Raw genomic sequence first — 25,206 nt, forward strand, 5'->3', positions numbered from 1 at the left:
GCGGAGCTCAGGCGGTAATGCGAGCGATCGGGAGCGGCTGTAAATACAGATTAAGCTTCTTTGCCCTCTGCTGCTCACTTCCTGCTGTGCGGCCTGGTTCCTAACAGGCCAGGAACCAGTACTGGTTTGGGGACCCCTGGTCTAGAATATCCCAATTTATGGAAATTTGACCTCTTAAGAACTTTTTCAGAGCTTCTCACTCAGACCCTTGAGTGTTCCATTTTATCAGGCATGTAAGCTCTGAGTTTACACATCCCCAGTGTGTGCTTATGCCTCCTTACTTAAAAATGTACTCTTAACCCAGTATGTACTCATTAATCAGCCTTTCTCCCCTGCCTCAGTGTGACTGTCATTATCATGACCACTGTTCTCAGCAAACATTTGAGCAGCTAGTTTTTGTAAGATAATAAAGATAATTGCAGTTTCAAAGAACTTTAGTTCCTGACCTCAAGGAGACATATGACATTTATTCATAAAAAGTCCAAGAAAATAGCAGATAAACACTAAATCATTTGCACAGAAAGCAAATTCTACAGAAGTAACTTTGGACAAAAGAGTTTAAGTGCTAGACTTGTTTCCTTATCTGTAAAATGTTATTGTTAGGGGAGATTATTAAAAGTGTGTGAATCTAAATTCAGAAATGATTGTTCACTTTGTACTGAAGTGGGAACTGTTGGAGAGGCTGTATAGTGTGTTCTTGATACATTATAGTAGAGATGGAGATTAGTTTGAAGATTTCTCTTAGCACTCTGAACATCTGATAAGGGCTGTAGACCTTGCTCTGGAAATAAATTTCACATTTATACATCGTTTTATACTCAATTTTTAGGAGATTCATGACCCACCTCTTCCCTCCAAAGCCTATGGGTTAAAAAACCCTGATTTAGGGAGATAAAATGAACTGCAGTTCAAAAGGCAAGGCTAAGCCAGCTGTGGAGGGCGTTTATCTTATAGGCAATGGGGAACCATTGGAGGTTTAAGAAGATAAGTCTGGCAGCAGTATGAAGGGTGAATTAAAGTGGAGAAAGGCAGTAAGACTAGTTAGGTGGCAGGTAGAATAATGTAGGTAATTCAGAAGTATTTAAGGACAGTGCCAAGCAGTAAGGGAATGGGGGAAATTGGCAAAGACAAATCAAGAGGAGTTGGTATCTGACTGGATATGGAATTGGGTAAAGACAGGAAAGAGTCAATGATAACAAGGTTTGAGGTCTGTACAGCTGCAGATACATCCATTCTCTACTTTGTCTTCAGTTTTTTATTAGGTCATTCCTATAACATACGTGCTCTAAGAGGAGATATCACTACTGATGATGGACACCAAAAAGCATAATAAGGGAATTCTACACACAACACTATACTCACAAATTCAACAACTCAGATGAAATGGACCACTATCAAAACTACCAAAACTCACTCAAGAAGAAATAGACAGGCTTAATAGCTTTATAACTATTAAAGAAACTGAATTGGTATTTAAAAACCTTAAAAAAAAAAAAAGGAAGCTCCAGATCCATATAGTTTCACTGGCAAGTTTTACCAAACATTTAAGAACAAAATAATAGCCATTTTACACAAGCATTTCCAGAAGATAGAAGAGGAAGGAAAACTTCCCCACTCATTTTATGAAGCCAGCATTACCTGATACCAAAACCAGATAAAAACAGCACAAAAAGAAAACCAAATCAATATCCCTCATGAGCAAAGATGCAAAAATCCTCAAAAAAAATTAGCAAATTGAATTCAGCTACATATAAAAAGAAAAATACTTTTGACTGAGTGTCATTTATCCCAGGAGTTCAAGGCTTGCTCAACATTTGAAATCAATTAGTGTAATACACCATATTAACAGACTAAACAAGAAAAACTACTTGATCCTATTAATAGATGCAAGACAAAACAAAACAAAAAACCAACTGACAAAATTCGCCATGAACCTGACAGGTTCACCTGTATTCCTTAAGAAAAAAAAAAAACACATTTTTTTCTGTTCAACCAAGATGAGAAAAATCATACTTTGAGCCCCAGAGTCTTATCCAGATAGAGGTCATTGGTTCTTTAATAGCTGTAGAAACGTCCTCCATCTGTGACCCAGAGGACCAGCTGGTGTGACTTGCTTCATAAGAGGACTCAGTGACTGGAGCTTCTGACTAGTCGAGCTTTGCCTGGCCTGATTTGGACTTGGTGAGCAAGCAGTCTTGCTTGCTCCCCATCAGAGAAACTACATTGCTGAAATGGCAGAGAGATGGTGAAGCGTGAGGATGGACAGTACCATTTGATGTGGTCTTGGTAGTCTCTCCAAGAGATGGCACTATTTATCTATGCTTTTCTATCTTAAAAAATGTTGCACTTTTACAGACAGCGAACAAATGGAATGTGTACATTAAGTTTCAGAAAGGATGTAACTGTCTTCACATCAATGTTTAATACAAAACAAAACAACTCAGTGAACTAGGAGTAACAGGGAATCTGATAAAAGGCATCTACAAGACCTAGAACTAACATCATACTAAATGGTAAAAGACTGAATGTCTCCAACCCCCAAGATTAGGAACCACACAAAGATTATGTTTTCACTACTCCTATTTCATATTTCACTAGAAGTCCTAGCAATTGCAGTAAGGAAGAAAAAGAAAGAAAAGGCATTTTGATTGGAAAGGAAGGAATAAAATTGTCCCTATTTTCAGGTGACATAATTGTCTAGTAAAACTCTTAGTGCTAATAAGTGAATTTAGGAGGTTGCAGGATAAAAGGTTAACATACAAAAATAAATCATATTTCTGCACTAGCAGCGAACAACTGGAAACTGACCTGCTCCCGTCCCCCACAAGTGTAATACTTAGGTAATGTCTAAACCTAAAAAAACATGTGCAGGATCTATATGCTGAAAACTATGAAACACTGTTGAAAGAAATCAAAGAACGTTCATACTGTGTTCATGGATTAAAAGAATCAGTATAATTAAGATGTCAATTCTCCTTAAATTCATATATGCATTTAATGCAATTGTAATAATAAAACCCAGCAGAATTTTTGTAGATATAGTTGATTCTAAAGATATAAGGAGGGAACTTCCCTCGTGGTGCAGTGGTTAAGAATCTGCCTGCCAATGCAGGGAGCACCGGCTCGATCCCTGGTCTGGGAAAATCCCACATGCTGCAGAGCAGCTAAGCCTGTGTGTCACAACTACTGAGCCATGTGCCACAACTCCGAGCATCTGAAGCCCACGCTCCGCAACAAGAGAAGCCACTGCAATGAGAAGCCCGTGCACTGCAACGCAGAGTAGACCCCACTCTCTGCAACTAGAGAAAGCCGCTCACAGCAACGAAGACCCACCACAACCAAAAAATAAATAAAATTTTTTTAAATTAAAAAAAATAATGAAGTTATAAGGAAAGGTAAAAGAACCAGAATAGCAAAAATATTTTGCAAATGAATAGCAAAGTTGAAGAATTCAAACAATCTGATTTTAAGACTACTATAAAGCTACAGTAATGAAGACAGTGTGGTATTGGTGAAAGCATAGACACATAGACCAATGGAACAGAATAGAATCCAGAAATAGACCCACACAAATATGACCAGTTGATATTTTTCTTAAATAATAAACATTTATTTCTGACAGTGTAGGGGCTAGAAGTCTGAGAGCAGGGTGCCGTCATGGATGGATTATGGTAAGACCCTCTTCCTGGTTGCACATGACTGACAACTGATTTCTCACTGTGTTCCTTACTGGTGGAAGGGGCTAGGGAGATTTATGGGGTCTCTCTCTTTTTTTCTTCCAGTTGTACCGAGATATAATTGATATACAGCACTGTGTAAATTTAAGGTATACAGCATAATGATTTGGCTTACATACATCATGAAATGATTATCACAATAAGTTTAGTGAACATCCATCATTTCACATAGACACAAAATTTTAAAATATAGAAAAAAGTTTTTCTGTGATGAGAGTTTAGGATTTACTCTGGTAACAACTTTCGTGTATAACATACAGTGGTGTTAATTATATTTATCATGTTGTATATTATACCCTAGTACTTATTTATCTTATAATTGGAAGTTTGCACCTTCTGACCACCTTTATCAAATTCCCCCTCCCCCCACTCCCACCTCCGGTAACCAGAAATCAGATCTCTTTTTCTAAGAGTTTATTTGGTTTTGAAGAATAATTGACCTATAACACTACATTAGTTCCTGTTACACAACATAGTGATTTGGTATTTCTGTACATTTAAAAATGATCACCACAATAAGTCTAGTTATAATATGTCACCATACAGAAATATTGCGTAGTTATTGACTATATTCCCCACAATTTACATAGCAATCGATCTCTGTCTACCCTATCTACCTACCTGTCATCTATCTGTCTATCATCTATGATTGTTTTAGATGGCTGACCTCCTAAGATCAAATGAATTTTAACAACCCTACAATTTTACTCCCCCCACCCATGTGTACTGTTTTTGACATCATATTTTACATATTTTTGTTTTGTGTATCCCTTAACTACTTACTGCAAATGATTTTACTACTTTGTCTTTTAACCTTCCTATTAGTTTTATACATGGCTGATTTACTACCTTTACTAATGAGATCTTTACTTTTGTAATTGTCATGTTTCTAGGCCTTTTCTTTTTCACTTAAAAGAAGTCTCTTTAACATTTCTTGTAAACCTGGTTTGGTGGTGCTGAACTCTTAGTTTTTGCATGTCTGTAAAGCTTTTGATCTCTCCATCAAATGTGAATGAAAGCCTACTGGTCAGAGTATTCTTGGTTGTAGGCTTTTCCTTTCCATCAGTTTAAATGTATTGTGCCACTCCCTTCTGGCCTGCAGAGTTTCTGCTGAAAAGTCAACTGGTATCCTTATGGGATTTCCTTGTGTATAAGTTGTTACTTTTCCCATGCTGCTTTTATTCTCTCTTTGTATTTAGTTTTTGCCATTTTAATTACAGTGTGTCTTAGTGTGGTCCTGTTTGGGTTGATCGTCTTTGAGACTCTCTGTGCTTCCTGGACCTGGATGTCTGTTTCTTTTCTCAGATTAGGGGAGTTTTCAGCTATTATGTCTTCAAATATGTTCTCTGCCCCTTTCTCTCATCTTCTGGGATACTTATAATGCAAATGTTAGTACTCTTGATGTTGTCCCAGAGGTTTCTTAAACTGTCCTCACTTTTTTTTTTTTTTTCTTCTGTACGCAGGCCTCTCACTGTTGTGGCCTCTCCCGTTGCGGAGCACAAGCTCCGGACGTGCAGGCTCAGCGGCCATGGCTCACGGGCCCAGCCGCTCTGCGGCATGTGGGATCTTCCCGGACCAGGGCACGAACCCATGTCCCCTGCATTGGCAGGCGGACTCTCAACCACTGCACCACCAGGGAAGCTGGCCACACTCTTTTTATTCCACTTTCCTGGGGTTATCCTTCTTAAACATTTGTTACATATCCTTAGGTTCTTTCTCTAGCAATTGCAGAGAATGAAATAAATGAAATCGATATGTATATATGAATGTATAAGACTACAGTTTTTTTTTTGCGTTACGTGGGCCTCTCACTGTTGTGGCCTCTCCTGTTGTGGAGCACAGGCTCTGGACGTGCAGGCTCAGCGGCCATGGCTCACGGGCCCAGCCGCTCTGCGGCATGTGGGATCCTCCCGGACCGAGGCACGAATCCGTGTCCCCTGCATCGGCAGGCGGACTCTCAACCACTGCGCCACCAGGGAAGCCCGAGACTACAGTCTTATGTTACAGAAATAGATCACCAACTTGCTTCTCTAAAGTTAATGCATTTAATATAATAACATGCATACAAAAGAATATGTATAGGGCTTCCCTAAACTTTGTCACCTCTTCCCGTACATTTTGATAGTAGCTTTTTAAAAAAAATATTTATTTATGTATTTGTTTACTTGGTTGCACCAGGTCTTAGTTGTAGCAGGCAGGCTCCTTAGTTGTGGCACGTGAGCCCCTAGCCGCAGCATGCATGTGGGATCTAGTTCCCTGCCCAGGGATCTAACCCGGGCCCCCTGCATTGGGAGTGTGGAGTCCCAACAACTGCGCCACCAGGAAAGTCCCTTGATAGTAGTTTTATTACAAATGTATGTATCTATAAACATTATTATGTTTAGTTTGCCTAGTTTTGAGCTTTATAAAAATAGTATTATATCATATATAGTTTTCTGTGTCTAGATTTTTCACAAAATATTTTGTTTCTATGATTTATCTTTTCATATAGCTGTATTTCATAAATTTATACTGCTGTATAATATTTCATTGTTTGAATAAAGCACAATTTATCCATTGTCCCATGAATGGACATTTAGGATGTCTCTGATTTTTTTTTATTACAAACAAATATGTTATACATTTTTCCTGGTGCTCATGTGTAAATTTCTTTAGATTACATATCTAAGAATGAAATTGCTAAATTGAAAGGTATGCACAATGTGATACGCACAGTGTTGTTTGTGAACACAATGTGTGTTCAAACTGCTGAGATTCTAGGGTTGTTGTTATTATACTTTAATATAACGTATCCTTGTCTAACACATTTAATTTGGTTGTTCAAATCATTTATTGTCTTACTGGTATTTCATCTGCTTTTTCTACCAATTACAAAAGGTGTTTTAAAATCTTTCATTATGATTGTGCATTTGTCTATTTCTTGTACTTTTTTTGCAATGTTTGCTTCTTATATTTTGAAGCTGTGTTATTAGGTATATTTAAATTTTGAATTACTAACTCTTCTGGTGAATTTTACCTTTTATTATTATGGATTTACTTTCTTTATCTCAAGTAATATTTGTTACCTTAAAGTCAGTTTTATCTGCTAATAATATAGCTACACCAGCTTTTGGGGGGGATTAGGGGTTCATGTTTGTTTGGTATTTTTTTTCATTCTTTTACTTTCAGCTTTTCTGTATTTTTAATTTTAGATGTCTCTTTTAAACAGCATATAGTTGGGTTTTATTTTCTCATCCAGTCTGACACTCTTCATTTTTAAAAAATCTGGCCATTAAGAATTAATATAATTACTGATATATTTCTGTTACACCTACCATTATACTATGTACTTTCTATTTCTCCTACTTTGTATTTTTTTCCTTTTTGCCTTCTTTTTAATATATTTTATATTTCATTTTTTCCTTTAATTTGGGTTTCTTTTAATATTGGTTATCCTATAAATGATAACATACATCCTTGATTTATCAAAGACTCATGTTAGTTGGCACTTTTAACTTCTACTTAGATGAGGGAAGGATCTTAGAACACTTTGACTCCTTTACTCTCCTCCTGACTTTCACACCATTGTATCATATATTTTAATTCTACATAACTTTCAAATTCCAGAAAACAGTATCCCCCTAAGTCAGAAGCTAATTCATTAGAGTAAATATTTTTATTTTAAAAATGAAAGAAATGAACTTTCAAGTCAAGAAATTAGAAAAAGAACAACTAAAACACAACTGAAAGGAATATAGGAGAAAAAAGTAAAGATAAAACCTTTAGCGACTTTTAAGAGACAGGAAAAATAGACTGTAGGTTAATCCAAGAGCTGAATTTTTGAAAAATGCCAATAAAATGGTCAAACCTTGACAAACCTACTAAAAAAAAAGAAAATAAAGAAAATACAAACAAAAGTAAAACAGGGATATATAGATCAATAGATACATAGCTCTAAACACTTAAAGAGAATAATATGAACAACACTATGCTAAGGTATGAGTATTGATCTGTCCACAACACAGTTACACAGGAAATGTAAGTTTATTTTTCTATAATTCATCTCATTTTCTTCTTGAAGCCCTAGCTTATTGGAGAGGATGGAAACCTGATCTCAGCCAGTTTGGAATTTCTTCCTTTGAGTCAAGGAAGGGGACAGGTAGAGGAGTGAGGAGGTGGGAGGTGGTCTTTGTGTTTCCGAGGAATGGGTGAGGGGAAGATACTCACCTGGTCCTCAATGTTATCTGTTCACACAGGTATCTTCTGAGATGTCCATCATTCAGTCTGGTCCTCAGTCATTGATCCATACTATCTGCGACTGAGATGTCTTCATTCCTGTCTGCCTAGTCCTTTCAGGTATGGTGGCTCTCTCCCTGTTACATCCACGTCACATGTAGGAGCATGGGCATAATTCTGCTCCTCACTGCCATGCAGGGGTACTAAATGCAAGCCTCTTTAAAGCTTGGTCAGCATAATCTCCCCTCCCAGTCATTTCTTCTCTGATATCATGTGACTACTGCAAGGCTCAGAGTACAGCTTCTCTTTTCCCCTGCCTTAGGTTACTCATATTTGTGTGGATTTTTACTACTTCCCTGGTACTCTGTGAATCAGGATACAGGGCCTGTCTTTTGGGGATTTATCAATGTCTATATTCTTATTACTTCCCCACAATATCCTCTTCTTCCTTAGTCTGGGGGAATTTCTTTCTAGTCTTGGTGTAGCTCAGGGTGGGGTTCTAGGGAGGTGAGATTGAGTCTAGTTCTTTCCAGTTATATTTCTCCCAAATATTTTATCTATATATTGAACCTTCTCTATTTCCATAATGGCTTACATTTTTAGAAATCAAGTTCAAGAAGACTTCTTTTTTTCTGTTTACTACCCCGGTTTATCCCTTCCCTAAAACAACAAGCTCGCAACTGCCTAGCTGCTTAAAAGGAGTATGGGAGGAGGGATAAGGAAAAAAATGAACTAACAGGTGAAAAAAACAATATTTCAAAAATACCCTGTCACATAAAAACTTGTTGAGATGACAAATTTGTGGAATAATACTTGCTAATATCAAACACTTACTATGTACCATTGTTTTAAGAACTTTACATCTGTCAATCTAATCATCACAATAATAATTAAATAGGTATCATTACTATTCCGATTTTACAGATAAAGAAACTGAGATACAGAGATGTCAAGTAACTTAATTAAGTTTTGTTCAGTAGTGTCAGAGCTTGTACTCAAACCCAAGAAGTCTGGCTCTGTAGTCCGCTTTCTAAACTACTATGTCTTTGGTTCTCAAATGACTCCCCAAGGAACATACGGAAATGCATAGGGGGTGTGATTTAGTGTTTATAAAGACTGAGGAAAGTTACTGGCATTTAGTGAATAAAGACCCAAAATGTTAAATGTCCTGTAGTGTGAGGATGGTCCTGAACAATAAAGAATTGACCCATCCAAAATGTAGATAGAACTTCTATTGAGAAACACTACAGTGTACTGTACTACCTCTAAATTGCCAAGATTGACTCAAGAAGTTAAGAAAAAACTCATATAGATGACTATTCATGATAGAAGTTATAAATGTTATTAAAAAGTTAATAGGCAGATTTTCTACTTAGTTTTTATTTAAGGTTTTCAGGGAATAAGTGAGTTTCATAATATATATAATAATCTCTTCTAGAATATGAAAGGATATAGAATGCCTCTTTTTAAAAAATTTTTTATTTCTTTTAACATCTTTTTTGGAGCATAATTGCTTTACAATGTTATGTTAGTTTCTGCTGTATAACAAAGTGAATCAGCTATATGTATACATATATCCCCATATCCCCTCCCTCTTGCGTCTCCCTCCCACGCTCCTTTATCCCATCCCTCTAGGTGGTCACAAAGCACCAAGCTGATCTCCTTGTGCTATGCGGCTGCTTCCCACTAGCTCTTTACATTTGGTAGTGTATATATGTCAATGTCACTTTCTCACTTCATCCCAGGTTACCCTTCGCCCTCCCCGTGTCCTCAAGTCTATTCTCTGCGTTTGCATCTTTATTCCTGTCCTGCCCCTAAGTTCTTCAGAACCATTTTTTTTTTAGATTCCATATATATGTGTTAGCATACAGTATTTGTTTTTCTCTTTCTGACTTACTTCACTCTGTATGACACTCTGTATGACAGGTCCATCCACTTCACTACAAATAACTCAATTTCATTTCTTTTTATGGCTGAGTAATATTCCATTGTATATATGTGCCACATCTTCTTTATCCCTTCATCTGTCGATGGACACTTAGGTTGCTTCCATGTCCTGGCTATTGTAAATAATGCTACAATATAATGCCTTTTAATTGATTTTATGAAGCTTATAAAACACAAATTAGATTTTTAGAAATATTGCTAGAGACAAAGGGGGACATTTCATTATGATAAAAGCATCAATATATATCTGAAAGATACAACAATTATAAATGTATTCATACTGAAGTGGGTTGAATAGTATCCTCCCCAAAATTCAGGTCCACCCAGAACCTCAGAATGTGACCTTACTTGGAAACAGAGTCTTTGCAGATGTAATTATTTAAGATCATACTGGAATGGGGTAGGGGGAGGGACCTAAATCCAATGACTGGTGGTGTTAGAAGAAGAGGAGAAGGAATACATAAATGAATAAGGAAGAAGACCATGTGACTGCCAAGGCAGTGATACGAGTTATGCTGTGCCCAAGCTAAGAAACATGTGGGGGCACTAGAGGTTTGAAGAGGCAAGGTAGGGTTCATCCCTAGAGTCTGCAGTGGGAATATTGGCTCTGTCAAGTCTGATTTTGGACTTCTAGCTTCCAGAACTGTGAGAGAATAAATTTCTGTTGTTTTAAGCCACTTAGTTTTTGATAATTTGTTATGACAGCCCAGGAAACTAATACACCTAATAACAGAGCCCCAAGATACATGAAACAACAAGTTACAGAATTGAAAGGAGAAATAGACCATTCAAATTGTTGGGAAATATCAGTATCCTACTTTTAATAATTGATGGAAAAAATAGACAGAAAATCAGTAAGGATATAGAAGGCTTGAACAACACTATCAACCAGCTTGACATAAAAATATATCTATATAACACTTCACCCACAGCAACAGAATACAACAAGCTCATAAATTATTCTTCATAAATGTAAAAGGATTGAAACCACTCAAAGTATGTTTCTCTGATCACAATAGAATTAAATTAGAAAAATCAACAATATAATTTAGGGGATCTCCAAATATTTGGAAATTTTAAAACACACTATAAAATAACCCATGGGTCAAAAATGAAATCACAAGGGAAATTAGAAATTATTTTAAGCTTAAAAGAATATAAAAATTTATGGACTGCAGCTAAAGCAATGCTAAGAGGGAAACTTATAGCTTTAAATGCCTATATTAGAAAAGCAACAGGTGTCAAGTCAACAATCTAAGCTTTTAACTAAGGAAACTAAAACAAAAAGCAAATAACCCTAGGCAAGCAGAAAGAAGAAAATGATAAGGATCAAAGCCAAACATTAATGAAATAAAAACCAAAAAAAAATATAGAAAATCAGTGAAACCAAATGTCATTTCTTTGAAACAACAAACTGATTTCAAAAATCAGCAACAAAATTCATAAACCTTTAGCTATTCTGATCAAGAAAGAAAGGAGAGAAAAAACACAAAATAAGGAATGAAAGATAGGGCATGATTACTGACCATATAGAAACTAAAAGTATTATGAGAATATTATGAATGACTTTGTGCCAACAAATTAGACAGTTTAAATGGAGAAATTTTTATCAAGATGCAAATAACAAAACTAAGTCAAGAGAAAATAGAAAATCTGACTAGAACAATAGCAAGTAAAGAAAATGAATTGGTAATTAAAAATCTTCTCACAAGGAAAAGTGCAGGCCCAGATGGCTTCCCTGGTGAATTCTACCTAACATTTAATGAAGAAAGATTACCAGCCCTACGTTTTCAGAAAATAAAAGAGAAACAGTTCCCAATGCACTTATGAGACCACTATTACCCAGATATCAAAATCAGTCAAACACATCACAAGAAAATTACAGAGCAATTATTCCTCATGAATGTATACACAAAATTTCTTAATGAAATACTAGGAAACTGAATCCAGCAGTATTTAAAAAGGATTATACACTGTGTTCCGGGAATGTAGGTTTAGTACCCTCAAATCAATTAATGCAATATACCATATTAATCAAATAAACAACAAAAACCAGATTATCATGCCAGTAGACACAGAAAAAGAATTTGATGAAACCCAACACCCATTATTGATAAACACTTTCAACACACTAGGGATAGAAGGGAACTGCCTCAACCTGATAAAAGGTATCTACATGCTTAATCATACTTTTTGAGGAAAGACAATGTTTCCCCCGCAAAGATGCTTTCTCCCCTAAGGTTGAGAAAAAAGCAAAGATATCTCACATTTCAATATGTGCTTGTGGTTCTAACTAGTGCAGTGAAGCAAGAAAATTAAGTCATGCATATTGGAAAGAAAGACCTAAAACTTTATTTGTGTACATGTTCCTGAATATAGACAATCCTAAGTAATCTAAAGAAATAAGTAAACTACTGGAATAAACAAGTTTAGCAAGATCAATATAAAAAAATCAATTGTATTTCTATATGTTAGCAGTGAATTGTACAACAATAAAATTTAAAAAACAATTCCATTCCCATTAGCATCAGAAAGAATAAAATATATAGGAATAAACTTAACAAAAGAAGTGTAAGACATGCATTTCTGAAAGAAATGAAAGAAGATCTAAATAAATTGAGATATTCTATGTTCATAGATTAGAAGACTCAATATTGTTAAAATGGCCATTCTTCCCAATTTGATCTATAGATTCAATGCAATCCTTACTAAGGTTCCAGTAAGATTTTTTTGTATAAATTGACAAGCTGATCCTAAAATTTGTATGGAATTTCAAAGGACCTAGAATAGTTAAGATGACCTTGAAAAAGAACAAAGATTGAGGACTATTTGATTTTAAAACTTATGAAGCAACAGTAATCAAGATAGTGTGGTACTGGCATAAGGATAGACATATAGATCAATGAAACAGAATTGAGTCCAAGAATAAACCCTTACATTTATGGTCAGTTGATTTTTGACAAGCATGCCAAGGTAATTCAATGGGAGAAATGACATGTTTTCAACAGATGGTTCTGGGACAATATCCATGTGCAAACAAAACAAAACAAAGCTTAAATCCTTACCTCATGCCATATGCAAAATTTAACTGAAAATGGATTATAAGTTTAAATATAAGACCTAAAACTGTAAAACTTCTAGAAGATGACAAGGAATAAACTTTTGTGACTTTGAATTGGATAAATATTTGTTGGATATGACAAGAAAAACATGATACATAAAAGAAAAATGAATAAATTTGACTTCATAAAAATTAAAAACAACTGCTCTTTAAAAGACACCATTAAGGAAATGAAAAGACAAGCCACAGACTGGGAGAAAATATTTGTAAATCATATATCTGATAGAGGACTTATATCTGAATATATAAAGAACTCTTACAATTTGTTTTTTACAAATTTTATAATAAGAAAACAAATAATCCAGTTTTTTAAATGAATGAAATATTTGAATAGACCTTTAACCAAAGAAAACATACAGTGGCTAATATGTACATAAAAGATGCTTCACAACATTAGCTTTTAGTGAAATGCAAATGAAAACAACAATGAGATGTCACTACACAGCCACTAGAATGACTATCATAAAAAGGATTGATGATACCAAGGGTTGGCTGGTGAGGAAAGGGAGAAACTAGAACCCTCATATTTTACTGGTGGGAATATGAAATTGTGCAGCCACTTTAGAAAACAGTTCGGCATTTTCTTAAAAAATTAAACATAAACTTACCATTGGGCCCAGCAATTCTATTCCTATATACCCATCCAAGAAAAACATAAATATATGTATACACAAAGACTTATATGTGAATGTTCACAGCAGTGTTACTTATAATAGGCAGAGATTGGAAACAATCCAATTTCCCATCAGGGGACAATGAGGGAAAAACATTGTCCTTCCACATGCAAAAGACATTTTACCCCTCTCAGCTTTCGTTGTTTTCTTTTTTTTTTTTTTACTCCTCTAAGTTTTAGTTTCTTCATCTGAAAAGTAATATTAGAAACTTCTGCCTGAGATCTAAAATATCTGAGTAGAATTTCTAATATTCCTGGATCCAAATACCCAGTTTTGGTGAAAGTAGAAACAAAACTCAAGTTCATAATATTTCCTTGTTAGCATAGGTACAAGTATGATGGTGACATTGATTAAAATACAAAATTAAGCTACTGTATTTTCCAACTAATGGGGCACAATATTCTTGTAAAAATGAAGCAAGCTTTGGGCAGTTCTGTTGTCCTAGGCTTTCTTACTTTTCTTTTTTAGCAATTGCTGACTAGGAAAGTAGAAACCAACATAGAGAGGGGAGAAAGAATATCTATAGAGTGTGAGTGTAAAGTATGATTGGGATTGTAGAGATACAGGGATAGAGAACAACGCATATGTCCAGCCCCTCTGTATTCCAGGGTGTTCACATACATGCCGTGAACTGGGAAACTGGCATATTCCATAAATTGAGGGGTTTATATTTTTATTCTCATTTTCTAAATTGAGTATGTTATAAATACGTTATAGAGGTGGTCATTTAAAAAAGCCATCCCATGGATTAGATTTTTAAATGCCTTGTATAGAATTAGCAGAGCACTGTTTATGTCATTGATAACATTTGTTGATACCATCATCTCCATTTTTCAGCTGAAGAAACAAATTCAAAATGGTTGTGAGTTCAGGACTGAGTGATTCACTCAGAGCTGGCAGCGCTAGAAATAAAAACCCAGAGCACCTTTACTACTATCTGATTCTCTGCTGACACGCTTCTTAAATGAAATTCACAATTTCTAATAGGGAAAGCAGAGGCTGTAGGAGGAAGAAGGTGGACCAGATGGAGTCTTCTCTCTCTCTCTCTCGTTCTGTGATCTGGGCATTCTGTTCTGTTCCAGGATCATAATGACTCCTACAACAGTCCAGCCCCTCTGGGATTTGAGGGGACTACAGCTTTTAGGTCCCGATTTCTTGATCAGTGCTTGACTGAACATTAGAATCACCTGGGGAATATTTTAAAAATCATCCCCAACAGGCCACACCTGAAACCAATGAATTAAGCTAGGTTCTTCTGTAGTGGGACCCAGCCATCAATATATTTTAGAGCTCTCACGTGATTTCAATGTGCAGCCAAAGTTGAGAACCACTTCCTCTAAGTCAGTGCTTCTCAAACTTAAAATATTACTCATCTAGGGATCTTAAATGCAGGTCTCAAGATGGGGCTCAAGATTCTGCATATCTAGCAAGCTCTCAGATGATGTCTCTGATGGTGGTCTGACTACTGCACTTTAGGTAGCAAGAATCGAGACTACAGGGCTTCCCTGGTGGCACACTGGTTGAGAATCTGCCTGCCAATGCAGGGGACACGGGTTCAAGCCCTGGTATGGGAAGATCCCACATGCCGTGGAGCAGCTGGGCCCCTGAGTCACAATTACTGAGCCTGCGTGTCTGGAGCCTGTGCTCCGCAACAAGAGAGGCCACGATAGTGAGAGGCCCGCGCACCGCGATGAAGAGTGGCCCCTGCTTGCCACAACTAGAGAAAGCCCTCGCACAGAAACGAAGACCCAACACAGCCATAAATAAATTAATTAATTAATTAAAAAAAAAGAATCGAGACTACAGCAGTGATTCACAAGCCATCAAACCACTAGGGAAACTTGGAATAAACAGAGACATCAGTGCCTCACTCCAACCCATTAAAAACAACTTCCTCTGTTGGGTATAATTTTTGTTGTTTATGGACCTCTTGAGATGAACAAATGACCACCAACAAGTTCCAAGTAATCCAGGCAACCTGAGGATGGATGATACATGTGGCCCTACTGCCTCCTAAGATGTTTCAAGCCTGTTTACCCTGTGTGGTCATGACATCTAAGAAAGAGCACATACTTCCTTAGCTGAGGGTGATCCATAACCTGACCCACATAGGATGAAGACATCTCCTTCTGGACTTGGGAGACCTGAACTATGTAATTTTGGCCAGTACTCTTGAACTCTCCATGCTTTAGTTACCTTCTCTTTCTACCTCCCCCCTCCCCCCAGCCCCTGTGTCTCATGGAGGTACTATGAGAGTAAATGACACAGGACAAGGAGATGGGGTGGGGGTGGAGGGCAGAAAGAGGAGAATCACATGACAAATGGTGTGATGAGAGTTCGTTGCCTGGACTGTCTGGCTGTGGTTTGGCAGTTCCATGCCAGCACAACTTCTGCACTGGATCCACTTTCCCGCCATCTGACCGTGCTCCTGGGAGAGGCCCCACCTCACTATGACTCTGAGTTTTTTGGGGGCCAGGTGTCCAAGAGGATTGAGGTTTGCTTGATATGTGGCCTGTGAGAGACTCCTGAGGATGACTGCAGAACCGTGGGCCTCTGGCATCCAGGTCATTGAGGGACTGGAAGACTGCAGACTACATTCCAAAATCCATTGCCAGCTGGTCTAAGTATGGGATTTATTAAGATATCTACCCAGGAGTGGAATTGCTGGATCAAACGTCCCCTCCACCAGGAAACCTACATAAGCCCCAGAACTAACCTTACCCACTGGGGGCAGACACCAAAAACAATGGGAACTATGAACCTGCACCCTGTGAAAAGGAGACCCCAAACACAGTAAGATAAGCAAAATGAGAAGACAGAGAAATAAGCAGCAGATGAAGGAGCAAGGTAAAAACCCACCAGACCAAAAAAATGAAGAAGAAATAGGCAGCCTACCTGAAAAAGAATTAAGAGTAATGATAGTAAAGATGATCCAAAATCTTGGAAATGGAATGGAGAAATTAAAAGAAATGTTTAACAAGGACCTACAAGAACTAAAGAGCAAACAAACAATGATGAACAATGCGATAAATGTAATTATAAATCCTCTAGAAGGAATCAATAGCAGAATAAATGAGGCAGAAGAACAGATAAGTGACCTGGAAGATAAAATAGTGGAAATAACTACCACAGAGCAGAATAAAGAAAAAAGAATGAAAAGAATTGAGGACAGTCTCAGAGACCTCCGGGACAACATTAAACATATCAACATTCGAATTATAGGGGTCCCAGAAGAAGAAGAGAAAAAGAAAGGGTCTGAGAAAATATTTTAAGAGATTATAGTTGAAAACTTCCCTAACATGGGAAAGGAAATAGTCAATCAAGTTCAGGAAGCGCAGAGAGTTACATACAGGATAAATCTAAGGAAAAACATGCCAAGACACACATTAATCAAACTATCAAAAATTAAATACAAAGAAAAAGATATTAAAAACACCATGGGGAAAGCAACAAATAACATACAAGGGAATCTCCATAAGGTTAACAGCTGATCTTTCAGCAGAAACTCTACAAGCCAGAAGGGAGTAGCAGGACATATTTAAAGTGATGAAAGGGAAAAACCTACAACCAAGATTACTCTACCCAGCAAGGATCTCATTCAGATTCAGTGGAGAAATTGAAACCTTTATGGACAAGCAAGAGCTAAGAGAATTCAGCACCAACAAACCAGCTTTACAACAAATGCTAAAGGAACTTCTCTAGGCAGGAAACAAGAGAAGGAAAAGACCTACAATAACAAACCCAAAACAATTAAGAAAATGGTAATAGGAACATATATATTGATAATTATCTTAAATGTAAATGGATTAAATGCTCCAACCAAAAGACATAGACTGGCTAAATGGATACAAAAACAAGACCCATATATATGCTGTCTACAAGAGACCCACTTCAGACCTAGGCACACATGCAGACTGAAAGTGAGGGGATAGAAAAAGATATTCCATGCAAATGGAAATCAAAAGAAAGCTGGAGTAGCAATTCTCATATCAGACAAAATGGACTTTAAAATAAAGACTATTACAAGAGACAGAGAAGGACAGTACATAATGATCAAGGGATCAATCCAAGAAGAAGATATAACAATTATAAATATTTATGCACCCAACATAGGAGCACCTCAATACATAAGGCAAATGTTAACAGCCATAAAAGGGAAATCGACAGTAACACAATCACAGTAGGGGACTTTAACACCCCACTTTCACCAATGGACAGATCATCCAAAATGAAAATAAGTAAGGAAACATAAGCTTTAAATGACACATTAAGCAAGATGGACTTAATTGATATTTATAGGACATTCCATCGAAAAACAACAGAATACACTTTCTTCTCAAGTGCTCATGGAACATTCTCCAGGATAGATCATACCTTGGGACACAAATCAAGCCTTGGTAAATTTAAGAAAATTGAAGTCGTATCAGGTATCTTTTCCGACCACAGCACCATGAGACTAGATATCAATTACAGGAAAAAAAACTGTAAAAAATACACACACACAGAGGCTAAACAATACGCTACTAAATAACCAAGACATCGCTAAAGAAATCAAAGAGGAAATCAAAAAATACCTAGAAACAAATGACAGTGATTTGACCCAAAACCTATGGGATGCAGCAAAAGCAGTTCTAGGAGGGAAGTTTATAGCAATACAATCTTACCTCAAGAAACAAGAAAAATCTAAAGTAAACAACCTAACCTTACACATAAAGCAATTAGAAAAAGAAGAAGAAGAACAACAACAAAAAAAACCCCAAAGTTAGCAGAAGGAAAGAAATCATAAAGATCAGATCAGAAATAAACGAAAATGAAATGAAGGAAACAATAGCAAACATCAATAAAACTAAAAGCTGGTTCTTTGAGAAGATAAACAAAATTGATAAACCATTAGCCAGACTCATCAAGAAAAAAAAAGGGAGAAGACTCAAATCAACAGAAGTAGAAATGAAAAAGGAGAAGTAACAACTGACACTGCAGAAATACAAAGAATCTTGAGAGATTACTACAAGCAACTATATGCCAATAAAATGGGCAACCTGGAAGAAATGGACAAATTCTTAGAAAAGCACAACCTTCAGAGACTGAACTGGAAGAAATAGAAAATATAAACAGACCGATCACAAGCACTGAAATTGAAACTGTGATTAAAAATCTTCCAACAGGGCTTCCCTGGTGGCGCAGTGGTTGAGAGTCCGCCTGCCGATGCAGGGGACACGGGTTCATGCCCCGGTCCGGGAAGATCCCACATGCTACGGAGCGGCTGGGCCCGTGAGCCATGGCCGCTGAGCCTGCGCGTCCAGAGCCTGTGCTCCACAACGGGAGAAGCCACAACAGTGAGAGGCCCGCATACCGCAAAAAAAAAAAAAAAAAAAAAATCTTCCAACAAACAAAAGCCCAGGATCAGATGGCTTCACAGGCGAATTCTATCAAATATTTAGAGAAGAGAAAACACCTATCCTTCTCAAAATCTTCCAAAATATAGCAGAGGGAGGAACAGTCCCAAACTCATTCTATGAGGCCACCATAACCCTGATACTAAAACCAAACAAAGATGTCACAAAAAAAGAAAACTACAGGACAATATCACTGATGAACATTGATGCAAAAATCCTCAACAACATACTAGCAAAAGGAACACAACAGCACATTAAAAGGCTCATACACCATGATCAAGTGGGGTTTATCCCAGGAACGCAAGGATTCTTCAATATACACAAGTCAGTCAATCAATGTGATACACCATATTAACAAACTGAAGGAGAAAAACCATATGATAATCTCAATAGATGCAGAAAAAGCTTTCGACACAATTCAACACCCATTTATGATAAAAATTCTCCAGAAAGTAGGCATAGAGGGAACTTACCTCAACATAATAAAGGCCATATATGACAGACCCACAGCCAACATCATTCTCAATGGTGAAAAGCTGAAACCATTTACACTAAGATCAAGAACAAGACAAGGTTGCCCACTCTCACCACTATTATTCAAAATAATTTTGGAAGTTCTAGCCACAGCAGTCAGAGAAGAAAAAGAAATAAAAGGAATACAAATTGGAAAATAAGAAGTAAAACTGTCACTGTTTGCAAATGACATGATACTATACATAGAGAATCCTCAAGATGCCACCAGAAAACTACTAGAGCTAATCAATGAATTTGGTAGAGTAGCAGGATACAATATTAATGTACAGAAATCTCTTGCATTGCTATACACTAATGATGAAAAATCTGAAAGGGAAATTAAGGAAACACTCTCATTTACCATTGCAACAAAAAGAATAAAATACCTAGTAATAAACCTACCTAAGGAGACAAAACTATAAGACACTGATGAAAGAAACTAAGATGATACAAACAGATGGAGAGATATACCATGTTCTTGGATTGGAAGAATCAACATTGTGAAAACGATTATACTACCCAAAGCAATCTACAGATTCAATGCAATACCTATCAAACTACCAATGGCATTTTTCACAGAAATAGAACAAAAAATTGCACAATTTGTAAGGAAACACAAAAGACCCCAAATAGCCAAAGCAATCTTGAGAAAGAAAAACTGAGCTGGAGGAATCAGGCTCCTGGACTTCAGACTATACTACAAAGCTACAGTAATCAAGACAATATGGTACTAGCACAGAAACAGAAATATAAATCAATGGAACAGGTTAGAAAGCCCAGAGAAAAACTCATGCATATAGGATCACCTTATCTTTAATAAAGGAGGCAAGAATATACAATGGAGAAAAAACAGCCTCTTCAATAAGTGATGCTGGGAAAACTGGACAGCTACATGTAAAAGAATGAAATTAGAATACTTCCTAACACCATACACAAAAATAAGCTCAAAATGGATTAAAGACCTAAATGTAAGGCCAGACACAATAAAACTCTTAGAGGAAAAATAGGAAGAACACTCTTTGACATAAGTCACAGTAAGATCCTTTTTGACCCACTTCCTAGAGAAATGGAAATAAAAACAAAAATAGACAAATGGGACCTAATGAAACTTAAAAGTTTTAGTACAGCAAAGGACACCATAAACAAGACAAAAAGACAACCATCAGAATGGGAGAAAATATTTGCAAATGAATCAACAGACAAAGGATTAATCTCCAAAATATACAAGCAACTTATGCAGCTTAGTATCAGAAAGCAAAAACCCATTCCAAAAATGGGCAGAAGACCTAAATAGACATTTCTCCGAAGAAGATGTACAGATTGCTAAGAAACACATGAAAGGATGCTCAACATCACAAATCATTAGAGAAATGCAAATCAAAACTACAATGAGGTATCACCTCACACTGGGCAGAACGGCCATCATCAAAAAATCTGCAAACAATAAATGCTGGAGCGGGTGTGGAGAAAAGGGAAACCTCTTGCACTGTTGGTAGGAATATAAACTGATACAGCCACTATGTAGAACAGTATGGAGGTTCCTTAAAAAACTAAAAATAGAACTACCATAGGACTCAGCAATCCCACTACTGGGCATATACTCTGAGAAAACCATAATTCAAAAAGAGTCATGTACCACAATGTTCATTGCAGCACTATTTACAATAGCGAGGACATGGAAGCAACCTAAATGTCCATTGACAGGTGAATGGATAAAGAAGATGTGGCACATATATACAGTGGAATATTACTCAGCCATAAAAAGAAACGAAATTGAGTTATTTGTAGTGAGGTGGATGGACCTAGAGTCTGTCATACAGAGTGAAGTAAGTCAGAAAGAGAAAAACAAATACTGTATGCTAACACATATATATGGAATCTAAAAAAAAAAATTGGTTCTGAGGAACCCAGGGGCAGGACAGGAATAAAGACACAGACGTGGGGAATGGACTTGAGGACACGGGGAGAGGGAAGGGTAAGCTGGGACGAAGTGAGAGAGTGGCATGGACATATATACACTACCAAATGTAAAATAGATAGCTAGTGGGAAGCAGCTGCATAGCACAGGGAGATCAGCTCGGTGCTTTGTGACCACCTAGAGGGGTGGGATAGGGAGGGTGGGAGGGATACACAAGAGGGAGGAGATATGGGGATATATGTATATGTATAGATGGTTCACTTTGTTGTACAACAGAAACTAACACACCACTGTAAAGCAATCAGACTCCAACAAAGATGTAAAAAAAAAAAAAAAAAAATTGCTGTGATGAGCTCTGTGCTAGTACCAAGAATGGGAGCTCCAAAGTGCCAGGAAGTCCAGACACTGCTGGGGGGGGCAAAGGACGAACAGTTGCCCAGGACAAAGCCGAAGAGTCTCTTTGTCTTTGAGCTCTGATGCCTCCCCTTATACTCAGTGCCCCTCATGCTCAGGCGCTTCTCCTCCATGATTCCCCAAGGACCAAAGTGACCTCTCTCATAGTCCTTCCAGAATCCCTTCACTTGATTTACTTTATGGAGGTGGATGCCTCCCAGCCTGTGCCAGCCATTTTACATTTGACAGACGTATATTAGTGGTACAGGATCGAGCTATGAAATGGGGCAGGTCTTTTATGTGGCTGCAGTCAGATTTCAGTTGGGGCTGTAGTCGTCTGAAAGCATGATTGGGCTGGACCACGAAGATGGCTCCCTCACATGGCTGACTGTTGAGGCTGGCTGTCATCTGGGAGCTCATCTGGGGCTGTCAACCAACATGTGGCCTGTCCATGAGACTTGAGATTTTCACAGCATAGTGGCTTATTTCTGGGGGAGAGAGAGTGTTCCAAGGTCAAGCATTCCAGGCAGAAGCTACAAGGCTTGTAATGACTACCTTCGGAAGTTCCAGGATGTCACTTTTGCTTTATTCTATTGATCGTCACTATAGTCAGCCTACTTCAAAGGGAGGGGAATTAGACGCTATTTCTTGATGGTGTGTGACGAGACCACTTTGTAATACAGCATGCTGGATGGGTGATGTGGTTGTGACCATCTTTGGAAAATGGATAAAACTCTATAGAACCCTACCTAAAAATGGCTCCCTGTCCTGATGCTTCCCATGTCCCTTTCCTGCTTTATTTTTAAAATGTCTAAGAATACATAGCAAATAGTAGGCACTCAATATGACAACTAATTCCAAAATACGTTGAATGAATCATCAATCAAATAATATCTCAGGTGCTGTAGTCGGCACAGGGACTGTGCACCTAGTACAGTGCTTTGCCCTTTTAGAGCCTCAATACATGTGTGATGGGTTACCAAACTTGAAAATGCATAGAAAATAAAAACATCTCACTGCCTAATAAAAACCAGTCACCGTCAAGAGCTTAGACTGTAGCAGCATTCAATTTTCCTACAGTCCAACATTTCATACATTATGCAGCCCTAAACCACTGTTTGTTTGAAGAACTTGGTCTTTCATACTTTAGCTGAGAGCCAGTGACTTCGATCTGTCATAGAGCAGCAGAGCCACTGGGAAAAATGGCCTGCGCCCAGCCAAGGCCACAAAGCAGAGTGTTTGCGGACCAAGGTCTATGGCATCAAAGAAAGCTAGGTGGTCAGGTTGGGGTGCCCCCTCTTAGCTCAGTCCTCTTGGCCCTGAGGGATTTGGGATGGGTATTGGGAGGTAAAGCACCTCTTTGTGCCTCCCATTTCCTCACCCTTTTCTCAATGGACTTTGGTATGGCCTTTGGAAGCTAGGTCTTCCCATTGGATTCTGCTTTTGTATGTTTAAGTAGAAAAACTTTTCACATGTTGTGTTCAAAAACATATTATCTTTATTCTTAGTTTATGGTTTAATTTTTAATATTTAGGTCAGTAATCAGTTTGGACTTATTTTGATATATACTGGACGAGAATTTAAAAAATCTTTCCGAAATGTTTACCCAAATGTCCTGACACCGTTTATTTAATAATCTATCCTTTCCCATTGATTCATGATGCCATTTTTATCTTATACTTTTTAGTGGTTTTGAAGCAAGAGAACAACAAATCTATGTTTTAGAAAGAATATTGATTGCAAGAGATAGGAGCAGAATACTTGCTGCTAGAGCCACGTCAGATGTTAATTTGAGAAACACAAGGTGTTGGTCGGTTTGGAGCATTTCCTCTGGGGACGGGCACTGGTTCTAGGGTGGAGAAGCAGGGGAGGTTCAAGCAGAAAAGCTGAGCTCAAAGTGTGGACTGTGGACTTACAGAGTCCAAGGCGCTTTCAGGGGCTCTGAGAGATCAAACATTTTCATAAAAGTACTAAGAGGTTATTTTACATTTTCACTGTGTTAACATTTGCACCGATAGTACAAAAGCAGCGGTGGGTTTTTACTTACCAGCAGTTTTCTGCTGATAACTTAGCATGAATCAAGGCAGTGGTACCAAACTGTGCTAATAATAGTCATTGTGTTCTTCGCTGTCATGCGCTCACAGTAAAAGAAAGAAAAAGAAAGAAAGGAAGGAAGAAAGAAAGCCAGTTTCAAGAAGAATGCTCTTGATGAGGCAGTAAAAAGCATTAATTTTATTAAATCTCCATCCTTGTGTATTCATCTTTTTAATATTCTGTGTGACAAAATGGGAACTGCACATAAAGCACTTCTGCGGGCTGAAGGACAACGTTTTCTCAGGGAAAAGCACCGTGTGTTTGTTTGAGTTTCAAGCTGAAATAGCTGCTTTTTCACGGAACACCACACTTACTTCAGGGAAGGACTGACAAACATGGTTACCCAGCCTTGAGTATTTGGCAGATGTTTTCTCTTAAATGAATGAAGCGAGCTTGTCACTTCAAGGAAATAATCTGACTGTATTTGTTGCCACTGACAAAATATGAGTGCTCAAGAAAAAAATCAGAATTTTAGAAAACCTGTATCCACTACTCATTTTCCTCCTTTTTCTTACATCATGGGTTTGACAGTTTCCCCAAACTTAATAACTTTTCTGATGAGATTAATAGTGATATTAATGAATGTGGATTTTTAAACATTGTATAATTAAGTGAGTTAACTTTTTGAAGATCTGTGTAATTCAGTAGACCAGTATTTTTCAGATAATTGGTGCATGATGTTACAAAGTCATGCATGGGTAAAAGAGCCATTTAAAGTGCAAGATAGGCTAATGGATTTTAGCATAACAGAGTATGAAAATTGATATTATTTCAGGTTCCACATTGCAGCTAACATTTTTGTTATCTGAATTGTGGGCAATTTATTTGTTTTTAACTGTAAAATATGCATAACAAAATATGCATAACATAAAATTTATTAACCATTATTAAATGTATAGTTGAGTGGCATTAAATACATTTACATTGTTATGCAATTATCACCACCCTCCATCTCCAGAACTTTTTCATCATCTCATACTGAAACTCCATTCCCATGAAACAATAACTCCCCATTCCCCTCTCCCACCAGGACCTGAAAAAGCTATTAAAATATTGTCCCCCTTTTCTGGGACTTCCCTGGTGGCGCAGCGGTTAAGAATCCGCCTGCCGATGCAGGGGACATGGGTTCGATCCCTGGTCCAGGAAGATCCCACATGCTGTGGAGCAACTAAGCCCGTGCGCCACAACTACAGAGCCT

At 37.5% G+C, this 25,206-nt stretch overlaps 1 long non-coding RNA gene across 3 annotated transcripts in view; it reads left to right on the forward strand.

Moving 5' to 3' along the window:
- The window catches only part of LOC115861809 (uncharacterized), a 59,115-nt gene that overhangs the window by 1,299 nt on the left and 32,610 nt on the right, over positions 1–25,206 (forward strand). For all 3 annotated transcript variants that reach the window (XR_009563066.1, XR_009563068.1, XR_009563067.1), the window contains exon 2: positions 7,973–8,072. This is a non-coding gene — a long non-coding RNA (uncharacterized lncRNA). The remainder of the gene's footprint in view (positions 1–7,972; positions 8,073–25,206) is intronic.

Source organism: Globicephala melas, chromosome 1 (assembly GCF_963455315.2).
Source record: "Globicephala melas chromosome 1, mGloMel1.2, whole genome shotgun sequence".
Lineage (NCBI taxonomy): Eukaryota > Metazoa > Chordata > Mammalia > Artiodactyla > Delphinidae > Globicephala > Globicephala melas.